The sequence below is a fragment of the Budorcas taxicolor genome, chromosome X (genome assembly GCF_023091745.1).
Source record: "Budorcas taxicolor isolate Tak-1 chromosome X, Takin1.1, whole genome shotgun sequence".
Taxonomy (NCBI): domain Eukaryota; kingdom Metazoa; phylum Chordata; class Mammalia; order Artiodactyla; family Bovidae; genus Budorcas; species Budorcas taxicolor.
The window spans coordinates 117,047,304-117,059,337 of NC_068935.1; the positions used below are offsets into that span (position 1 = coordinate 117,047,304).

The 12,034-nt window shown below is 38.6% G+C and overlaps 1 pseudogene; it reads left to right on the forward strand.

The window, feature by feature from the left end:
- The first annotated feature begins 9,969 nt into the window (after window positions 1–9,969).
- LOC128069634 (protein tyrosine phosphatase type IVA 1-like) lies at window positions 9,970–10,549 on the forward strand (annotated as a pseudogene).
- The last annotated feature ends 1,485 nt before the right edge of the window (window positions 10,550–12,034 follow it).

The window sequence follows — 12,034 nt, forward strand, 5'->3', positions numbered from 1 at the left end:
AGCATTGAACAATTTAGAAGGATATATTTGCCAACAAAGTTTGAATAAGCCTCAAAAAGCATCAGTCATAAGGCCCAGAAAAGAATTGATTTTATTACATCAAAATAAAAGTTTCAGATTTTTTTTTCCCCAATGAGGAACACGCAGAATAAATCTAACAGACAGATAAAAGATGAGGAAAAGATATTTCAACATATAAAACTTATAAAAAACATGAACAGAGGCTATAAACAGACAATTCAACAAAGAGGATATCCAACAGGTGAGTTAATATATGAAAAGATAATCAAACTCATTTGAAATCAAGAAATGAAATTACAGTAATAAGAACATACCACGTTACACTGGCAGGGAAGAAAAAAAGAACACATATTGTAAGTATTGATGTAAATATGGATAAAGGGACCCCTGAGTCCTGGTTTTGGGTGTATTGACTGTTGCAAATCAATTTGTCACTATTTAGTCAAATTAAAGTTGAATGTAGTCTATGGTTTAGTGATACCACTAAGCCTGTTACTGGCAAAAATACAAATGTCCTCAACAGGTGAAGGGATAGACAAATTGTGATATAGTCACAAACAGAATGATACTCTGATACATAATCTATTGATTTTGTAGGGTTTCTAGAACAACGTCAGAGAAGGCAATGGCAACTCTCCAGTACTCTTGCCTGGAAAATCCCATGGACAGAGGAGCCTGGAAGGCTGCAGTCTGTGGGGTCACTGAGAGTCAACATGACTGAGCGACTTCACTTTGACTTTTCACTTTCCTGCATTGGAGAAGGAAATGGCAACCCACTCCAGTGTTCTTGCCTGGAGAATCCCAGGGACGGGGGAGCCTAGTGGGCTGCCGTCTCTGGGGTTACACAGAGTCGGACACGACTGAAGCGACTTAGCAGCAGCAGCAGCATAACAACGTACCAGAAACTGTGTAGCTTAAAAAACAGAAATTTATTGTCTCACATTTCTGGAAGCTAGGCGTCTGAAATCAGTGTCAGCAGGGCCAGGCACCCTCCAAAACCTGTGCAGGAGAATCTTTCCTCACCTCTGAGTTTCTGGTAGTTTCCAGGCAACCTTTGCTGTTCCTTGACTTAGAGATGCATCACTCATCATCTGTCTTTACGTGGTTTTCTTCCTGTGTGAATTTTCACATAGACTTCTCTCTGTGAATATCTGTAAAAACGTTAGTTGCTCAGTTGTGTCTGATTCTTTGTGACCCCATGGACTGTAGCCCATCAGGCTGCTCTGTCCATGGAATTCTCCCGGCAAGAATACTGGAATGGGTAGCCATTCCTTTCTCAAGGGGATCTTCCCAACCCAGGGTTCAAACCCAGGTCTCCCACATTGCACACAGATTCTTTACCCTGGTGTCTGAGCCACCAGGGAAGCTCGTGAATATCTATGGATGTGTTCAAATTATCCCTTTTTATAAGAACATCAGTCACGTTGGATTTAGCCCCACTTTGCTGCTGTAGTGCTTCTATCTGTGCCTCTGTCATCACATGACGTCTTCCTCCTGCATGTTAGTGTCTGCATATCTTCTCTTCTTATGAGGACACTTGTCATAGTGGAATAAGGGTCTACCCTACTCCAGTACAACCTCATTTCAACTTAAATAATTACACCTGTTATGACACTATTTGCAAATAAAGTCACATTCTGTGGTACTTACTGGGTTTTAGGACTGTAACATATCTTTTAGGGGGACAAATAATACAAGCTAAAACATGAGTGAATTGTAAAACATTAATTCTGAATAAAAGAAGCCTGACAAGAATATATATATATATATATATATATATATATAAAACATGATCTATTCAAATAACATTTCAAGAAATTCAAAAATGTATGATAGCATAAAAAGGTTACCTACAAAGTGGGTGGGAGGCGTTTTTGAGGGTTAATGGATAGCTCATAAAGGGCCATGAGGACACTTTTGGTGATAATACATATGTTTTTTATCTTGATAGGTTTATGGATGTGTACACATGTGAAAATTTATCAAACTATTCACTTTGAAGTCGTGCAGTGTATTCAATGAGAATTATACCTTAATATATGTTAAATAATAGGCCTAAGTTTTCAGATTCCTACATGAAGTATTATGCATTTCATGATTCTAAATTTTAAGTAGGCTTTGAAACTTTGATACAAAGAAAAAAGACATTATGATGTCTTAACTCACAATTTTGACCTAATTTTGACCCAATATTCTTGTATTTGAGGGAAGTATGTATTATTTTGGGGACTTCACAGCTGGCGCTAATGGTAAAGAATCTGCCTGCCAATGTAGGAGATATAAGAGATGCAGGTTTGATCCATGGGTTGGGAAGCTCCTCGGGAGGAGGCGTGGCAAACCATTCAAATATTCTTGCCTGGAGAATTATATGGACAGAGAAGCCTAGCGGGCTACAGTCCATAGGGTCACAGTCAAACATGACTTAAGTGACTTAGCATGCACATGCATTATTTTATTAATAACTAAGTAGTATGTAATGTTTTTTTTAGTCATATTATAGCAGTCTAAATGGTATGGACATAACAGAAGCAGACGATATTAAGAAGAGATGACAGGAATACAACAAAGAACTGTACAAAAAAGATCTTCATGACCCGGATAATCACGATGGTGTGATCACTCACCTAGAGCTAATCATCCTGGAATGTGAAATCAAGTGGGCCTTAGAAAAGCATCACTACGAACAAAGCTAGTGGAGGTGATGGAATTCCAGTTGAGCTATTTCAAATCCTGGAAGATGATGCTGGGAAAGTGCTGCACTCAATATGCCAGCAAATTTGGAAAACTCAGCAGTGGCCACAGGACTGGAAACGGTCAGTTTTCATTCCAATCCCAAAGAAAGGCAATGCCAAAGAATGCTCAAACTACCACACAATTGCACTCATCTCATACGCTAGTAAAGTAATGCTCAAAATTCTCCAAGCCAGGCTTCAGCAATACGTGAACCGTGAACATCCAGATGTTCAAGCTGGTATTAGGAAAGCCAGAGGAACCAAAGATAAAATTGCCAACATCCACTGGATCATGGAAAAAGCAAGAGAGTTCCAGAAAAACATCTATTTCTCCTTTATTGACTATGCCCAAGCCGTTGAGTGTGTGGATCACAATAAACTGTGGAAAATTCTGAAAGAGATGGGAATACCAGACCACCTGACCTGCCTCTTGAGAAACCTGTATGCAGGTCAGGAAGCAACAGTTAGAACTGGACATGGAACAACAGACTGGTTCCAAATAGGAAAAGGAGTATGTCAAGGCTGTATATTGTCACCCTGCTTATTTAAATTATATGCAGAGTACATCATGAGAAACGCTGGGCTGGAAGAAGCACAAGCTGGAATCAAGATTGCTGGGAGAAATATCAGTAACCTCAGACATGCAGATGACACCACCCTTATGGCAGAAAGTGAAGAACTCAAAAGCCTCTTGATGAAAGTGAAAGAGGAGAGTGTAAAAGTTGGCTTAAAGCTCAACATTCAGAAAACGAAGATCATGGCATCTGGTCCAATCACTCCATGGGAAATAGATGGGGAAACAGTGTCAGACTTTACTTTTTTGGGCTGCAAAATCACTGCAGATGGTGATTGCTGCCATGAAATTAAAAGTGGCTTACTCCTTGGAAGGAAAGTTATGACCAACCTAGATAACATATTAAAAAGCAGAGACATTACTTTGCCAACAAAAGTCCATTTAGTCAAGGCTATGGTTTTTCCAGTGGTCATGTATGGATGTGAGAATTCGACTGTGAAGAAAGCTGAGTGCCGAAGAATTGATGCTTTTGAACTGTGGTGTTGGAGAAGACTCTTGAGAGTCTCTTGGACTGCAAGGAGGTCCAACCAGTCTATCCTAAAGGACATCAGTCCTGGGTGTTCATTGGAAGGACTGATGCTGAAGCTGAAACTCCAATACTTTGGCCACCTCATGGGGAAAAGACTCTGATGCTGGGAGGGATTAGGGGCAGGAGGAGAAGGGGACGACAGAGGATGAGATGGCTGGAAGGCATCACCAATTTGATGCACTTGAGTTTGAGTGAACTCCGGGAGTTATTGATGGACAGGGAGGCCTGGCATGTTGCAGTTCACGGGGTTGCAAAGAGTTGGATACGACTGAGCGACTGAACTGAACTGAACTGAGACCTAAGATACCCTTAACATGTGTTTCCAGGAAAGGTTTGAACCAACTATAGTTGTTAAATTCAAATGAATACCAGGCACTATAATTGTTTATAAACAGACCATCTGTTGTGTTGTTGTGCTTAACCACAGTGGCTGGAATGGAATCCATTTACATCACAAACCTAGAGAAAATTAAATCCTTTTGTTTTAACAAAGGGTGCTGTTTGACAAGGAGTTTGACCTTTCTGCTTTCCTTTAACTACCCTTAAGGACTTAGGGGAAAAGGGAAAAAGGGAATTACTCCAAATCTTTCTGCTTGCTTTCTGTCCTTCTCTTTTCCTATTCCCCCTTGATTATTTTATCTCCCCCTACTTTTTTCTCTCCAATTTTATTGAAATCCCTTCCTCATTAAAAATGATCTAGTAAAATGACAAGAAGATGAAGTATCAAAAAAGCACCTGAGGGTTTTGTATTATTTTTAAAAAATGATATACAAGTTGGTCTAAATGATTAAGTCAGCTCCTTTTAAACATTGTCATTGTTGCCTTTTCTAAACAACTGCTTTTGTTTCTTTTTTTGGATTTCAACTTTGAAAGTTTATGGTCACACAAGGTATTTGTTACAAATATACTCTGTAAATGGCACATTTAAATAGAGGAATTGAGAATAAAATTTTAGGTTCCATCTAATGAATATTGTTTATTTAGTAACATGTTTTACAAATACAAAAAATCTTGATGATAAATTAGGTTGCATGTGTGCATGCTAAGTCACTTCAATAGATATGACTATTTTTAGAACTGGAATGGTCAAAATAATGAATAGGATTATATTGTACAGATACTCTACAACTTGCTTGCATCTCTTAACATTATATTTTTGAGATCTGTTTATAATATGTGCATGCATGCATACATACTCAGTCACTTCAGTCATGCCTGACTCTTTGCAACCTCATGAACTGTAATCCTCCAGGCTCCTCTGTCCATGGGTTTCTCCGGATAAGAATACTGGAGTGGGTTGCCATGCCCTCCTCCAGGGGTTCTTTCCCACCCAGGGATCAGACCCTCTTCTCTTACCTCTCCTGAATTGGCAGGTGGATTCTTTACCAGTAGTGCTACTTGAGAACCCCCTAAATTAGGTTAGGAATTGATAACTTATGTGAAAAATGATCATTTTCTGATATCTAAAATATCTAGCAATTTATAGAATATTCTAGATATGCCACCAAAAGAAAAATAACTATGAATTCAGCCTTATGCTTTTCCTAGCTCTTTATTTAGTAAGACAGTATAACCTTTAATTTTTTTTAACTGAAACTAAAATAAATTATCACAATAATTCAAAAGTCAAAGATAAAATTTCTCACAAAAAAATACAAAAAACCTACAAAAAACAAAAGTTTAATTTCTTCAGGGTTTATAGTTATCTTTGCCAAGTATAGTATATCTTATCTCTCATATTTAATATATCTTAGATAAATAATCCACTTACACTCTTTAAAGACTCCTTGAACAGGTGTTAGAAGTTTTCTTTAAGAGTAATTGGTCTTTTTATTCCGCTTTAAGTAGTTTGTCTGATGAAACTTGATATATAGCATGTTATATTTTAGTGTAGAAATCTTCCAGCTTTCCTTTCTTTTTTTTGAGGCATCAGAGAGAAGTTATTAACTTAATTATTTTTCTCATTTCTTCCTAGTTATATTTCTTTAAAAATATATTTATTTTTATTTTCTTATTTATTTGGCTGTGCCTGGACTTAGTTGCAGCACACAGGATATTCGATCCTCCTTGAGGCATGAGGGATCTTTAGTTGAAGCATGTGGAATCTATTTCCCTGACCAGGAATGGAACCTGAGCCCCCTGCATTGGGAACACAGAATCTTAGCCACTGGATGACCAGATAGTCCCTCTAGTTATATTTCAATCCAACTTGCATGATGTTTCATTCTTTACTAATCTTGCCTCATTTTTCCATTGAATGTTTGCTGCTTTTTTTTTGTTGGTGGTGAATATTTTGCCCTCATAAGAATGTATGTATACATATGTATACAGCTATTGTAGAGACTTATATTGTAGTTAAAATGGTGAAAGATCAATATATGAATGAGCAAAAATGTCACTGAGTCTGAGAGGTCTTATTATAGCATCCTGGTTCATATGGCAGGCAAATTTATTCATACCCTCTACTGAACTCAGTTTGCTCTTATTGTGGTATAAAATATTTCATTTCTTTTAAATTGGTTTTATATATGTGTATTTCTCCTGTTCTGTTCTGTTCAGTTCAGTCGCTCAGTCGTGTCTGACTCTTTGCGACCCCATGAATCGCAGCACGCCGGGTCTCCTTGTCCATCACCAACTCCCGGAGTTCACTCAGACTCACGTCCATCCAGTCAGTGATGCCATCCAGCCATCTCATCCTCTGTCATCCCCTTCTCCTCCTGCCACCAATCCCTCCCAGCATCAGAGTCTTTTCCAATCAATCAACTCTTCACATGAGGTGGTCAAAGTACTGGAGGTTCAGCTTTAGCATCATTCCTTCCAAAGAAACACCAGGGCTAATCTCTTTCAGAATGGACTGGTTGGATCTCCTTGCAGTCCAAGGGACTCTCAAGAGTCTTCTCCAACTCCACAGTTTAAATGCATCAATTCTTCGGCTCTCAGCCTTCTTCACAGTCCAACTCTCACATCCATACATGACTACTGGAAAAACCATAGCCTTGACTAGACGGACTGTAGTTGGCAAAGTAATAGCTCTGCTTTTGAATATGCTATCTAGGTTGGTCATAACTTTTCTTCCAAGGAGTAAGCGTCTTTGAATTTCATGGCTGCAGTCACCATCTGCAGTGATTTTGGAGCCCCAAACAATAAAGTCTGACACTGTTTCCACTGTTTCCCCATCTATTTCCCATGAAGTGATGGTCCTGGAAGCCATGATCTTCGTTTTCTGAATGTTGAGCTTTAAGCCAACTTTTTCACTCTCCTCTTTCACTTTCATCAAGAGGTTTTTTTAGTTCCTCTTCACTTTCTGCCATAAGGGTGGTGTCATCTGCATATCTGAGGTTATTGATATTTCTCCCAGCAATCTTGATTCCAGCTTGTGTTTCTTCTAGCCCAGCATTTCTCATGATGTACTCTGCATAGCATTATTTAAAGCAGGGTGACAATATACAGCCTTGACATACTCCTTTTCCTATTTGGAACCAGTCTGTTGTTCCATGTCCAGTTCTAACTGTTGCTTCCTGACCTGCATGTAGGTTTCTCAAGAGGCAGGTCAGGTGGTCTGGTATTCCCATATCTCTCAGAATTTTCCACAGTTTATTGTGATCCACAAAGTCAAAGGCTTTGGCATAGTCAATAAAGCAGAAATAGATGTTTTTCTGGAACTCTCTTGCTTTTTCCATGATCCAGTGGATGTTGGCAATTTGATCTCTGGTTCCTCTACCTTTTCTAAAACCAGCTTGAACATCAAGAATTTCACGGTTCACGTATTGCTGAAGCCTGGCTTGGAGAATTTTGAGCATTACTTTACTAGCGTGTGAGATGAGTGCAACTGTGCGGTAGTTTGAGCATTCTTTGGGATTGCCTTTCTTTGGAATTGGAATGAAAACTGACCTTTTCCAGTCCTGTGGCTACTGCTGAGTTTTCCAAATTTGTGGACTAAGTCTAGATTTTACCAATATTTAGGAGAGCCTTAATAAATGTGTATTGAATTAATATAGAAATACTCCATGGTCTTCCTTAAAACATACCCATTAATGACACATTTTAATTTTTATGGGAGGTTATAAATGTATTATTTTGAAATGCATATATAGTTCCTTTCCTTTCATGGAGTTTTAATCAGAAGTTAGGGAGATTCATGTGCTCTGACAGCAGACGTATTTTTGCAAAAAGTATTACCAAAATGCGAATCTTGGAAATAAATTATTTTTCTTGTAGATTTTTACTTTAAATGTATGGAAAGGGAAGGAATGTATTTATAGAGAAAATAAAAGAAACATCATAAATAGCTTCTTAAGTAGTCTACGTTTCATTATTACTAATCTGGGTATGTCCTCTTGGAGAAGGAATTATGTAGTATACGTTTGCAGATGCAGAATTTATTTATGATACACGTAATATGATGAAAGTAAAAGTGTATGTTTGTGTATGCGTGTGTGTATATATATATATGCATATGTGCATTTAGTTGTACCTCTGCATATAAATCATGCAATTTTCCAGGGACTCAGTGAGTTGCAGAAGTTAATCATACTGGGGTATGGCAAGTACAATATGATTTTGCATTACACACTGCCTGTTTCCTCACTGTGTGCTTGAATAAAGAGTATGACTACAGCCATATAGACATACTTTGTTTTTCATATCCACCAAGAGAAGATAAATATGACAAGTTATTATTTTACCCATGCATACATCATATACTCCCTTTCTACAGTCTTTTTTTCTACACTAATTTCCTTCTCACCACCTGTGACTTAGTGGAAAGTGCCACTTTGGACCTTTGAATTTTTTAGAAAATACGATGGTCATGTGGATACTTTTGTGCCAGCCTCACTCCAGGCTAGAGGGAGTCAGAGTTGTACTTAGTCTTTTTCCCAGTCTCACTTTAACTTCCCCCTCATCTTGGACAGAAGATAAGACCTTCTGAATTTGAAGTCCATTGAAATCAGAGAGGTTTAGATCACCGTTAGACTGTTGACTTATTTTCATTCTTTTCTTTTTTTTAATAGTTTTTAAGTCTTAGAAAGCAGATCATGTTTGTATGTGGGAAAATTGATTAGAAATCACTATAGAGGCTGGATATCAAATAAATCTGTTTTGTAGTAAATGGGAGGAAAATCTATGAATGATTTTTGAGTCAGCCTGGAGCACAGTGCCACCTAACAGCTGCACCAAAGAAATAATTGGTATCATAATCAGTTATTCTCCTGGTAAATGATGTGAAATTGACATGTTGCTTCAGGGCCACCTCTAATATCACCTTTTGTTTGTTGATTATGTAAAGAAAGGGAACTGACATTTGATGGTTGTCTAATATGAAATGCTATCTGTGCATTGGAAGTATTTCATGGGAGAACCTGTGGATTAATTTATAAAACATTACCACAGAAATAAATAGCTCTCACATGTGGGCATTTGCTTCCCCTCTGTGATGCTCTGTCCTTTGCTTTACCCCAGCCCAGTTCCGCCTTGTCTACACTTGCCTGGGATCCACTGATCCCGATCAGTGGCCAGATTCTCCTTTTGTCCTTTGAGCAGAGAAACAAAGAAAAGCTGACGATATAGGCCACATAAAGACCGTTTTGGACCCTGGTGGCAGTAGATCCTGTCAGTGATGCAATTTCCCCAGTTGTGCACTGGGCATTGTCATTTCCACCCAGGGACTGGGTGTCTGACTAGGCCACATTCATCATTGAATGTACATATCTCTCGGTTCTCCAGTGTTCTTGGTCACACAACTATGGACTGTCCAGGAGGCAATAGAAATTACTGATAGGCCCAGTCCAAATTCTGTGCAATCCAGTGAATTCCAGAAAGTTGTTACTACCTGAGAGTGAAAATGAAAAACCTGCATACTGAAGAGCTGAACTGAATAGCAGACCATTTTGCAAGAATTCTGCCCTGAATGGGGGCAAAGCTGAGGGTACTGGTTTTCAGTATTACTGTACCGAAACATTGATACTTTCTTGTTTTGTTTGAAAGTTAGTTTCATTTCTTATTACTCCTAACTTCATATTCAACTTAGAATTTCAACTGGAGTATTAATACTTTGAAGTAACCTCCAGTTCTTTTATATCTTTTCTGTATTTCTAAATTTTAATTACTTTCACATGATTGGGGTGAACTACCCTGCTCCTGTAGAGATGGCATACAGGAATATGAGATTTCTGATCACCCAGAGCCCAAGAAATGAGTCCTTAGACAAATTCTTACAGGAACTTAAGAAGATCGGAGTTACCGCCATAGTAGGAGTGTGTGCAGCAACTTACAACGCTTGCCATTTTAGAGAAAAAAGGCATCCAGGTTCTGGACTGGCCTTTTGATGATGGTGCACCACCACGCAGCCAGATCATTCATAAGTGGTTAAAACTTGCAAAGAAAGAAATTTTGTGAAGATCTTTGTTGTTATATTGTGGTCCACTGGACTGCAGGTCTTAGGAGAGCTCCAGTGCTGGTTGCCCTAGCATTAACTGAAGGGGTAATGAAGTATAGTATTCAAAAGACAAAAGCAATGTGGAGCTTTTGACAGCAGGCAACTTTTGCATTTGGAGAAGTACTGTCCTACAGAGTGCTTGTGGCTCAGAAACATCAGATACAACCATTATACTAGTCAGTAAAAGAGCACTGCATGATGCTATGGTCTTAGAAAGGAAACTTGAGATGGAACTTCATTTATTTCAACCATTGTGAGAGCTTGGTGATACCAAGTCCAATGAAGCTTGCACAGGAACATTGATAAGCAGTTTTGGCAGGCCACAGGCTTGCCAGAATGAGAGCCCTCTCTTTGTTTTATGTTATTTTGACACTTAGTAAAAGATTCTATCTCGCCAATATTTAAAATGTGTTTTTTGTTTGTAGCAATTGTATCTTATCAATATACAAGAAATTTAGAGTAGTGAGGTGCCAAAATACCCAGTGCAATACTCATATACTTTTAGTATCGTATACTCCTTTAGTTCAGTTCAGTTGCTCAGTTTTGTCCAACTATTTGCGACCCCATGGACTGCAGCACGGCAGGCTTCTCTGTCCATCACCAACTCCTGGAACTTGCTCAAATTCATGTTCATCGAGTCGGTGATGCCATCCAACCATCTCATCCTCTGTCGTCCCCATCTCCTCCCGCCTTCAATCTTTCCCAGCATCAGGGTCTTTGCCAATGAATCAGTTCTTCCCATCAGGTGGCCAAAGTATTGGACTTTCAGCTTCAGCATGAGTCTTTCTTTAGGAGGTTTATTCCTTAAGTCATTTCACACATTGAAGGTAGGGCCTATGTGATCACCTGCTCAGTTTATGTTTATGTCTTCCGTATTGGAATCAATACATATTAGGGGCTTCCCTGGTGGCTCAGACAGTAAAGAGTCTGCCTGCAATGCAGGAGACACTGGTTTAATCCCTGAGTCAGAAAGATCCCCCGGAGAAGGAAATGGCAACACTCCAGTAATCTTGCCTGGAGAATCCCATGAACAGAGGAGCTTGGTGGGCTACAGTCCATAGGGTCGCAAAGAGTCAGACATGACTGAAGCAGCTTAGCACAGCACACAGCACAGGATTTATACAATCGTTCATTTTGCTGAATTTGTACAAAGTCTCAGGTAATTTTGAATTTGTTTCAATGAACTCAATGTTTATGCTGTTCTAAAAATTGCATTTTGAAAAATCAAACACACAAAACTCTTGTTGATAGTTCAATCTCTGTTGCACAGAGCATATAGTTTCCAGACAAAAGAGAATTATAGTTAAAGTTTGCACTTTGGGGTGCAGCTTAACAGAGAGGACCTAAGAAAGAATGGGCAGCTTTTGCGGGGGAGCTATATTGCCAGTAAAATTTTTCAAAGTGTTTTTTTTAATTCAGTAAATATTCCTAAAAGGTCCAAGTACTTTCTAATTGTAGCTATATGTCTTATAATAAATATTCTGGAAATTCTGTAATATTTTGTTCCATACCTATTAGAAGTTATTTACCTACTATTCAAATAGGAAGTTAGTTAAAATTAATTAATTAATTGTAGTAGAGAGAAGAGTAATAATTGAATTAGTATTACATGAAAATATCCCTGGTGGTCCAGTGGTTGAGACGCATGCTCCCAATGCAGGGGACACAGATTCCATCCCTGGTTGGGGACTAAGATCCTACATGCCACCTAGTGAGGCCAAAAAAAGAAATTAGTTATTACA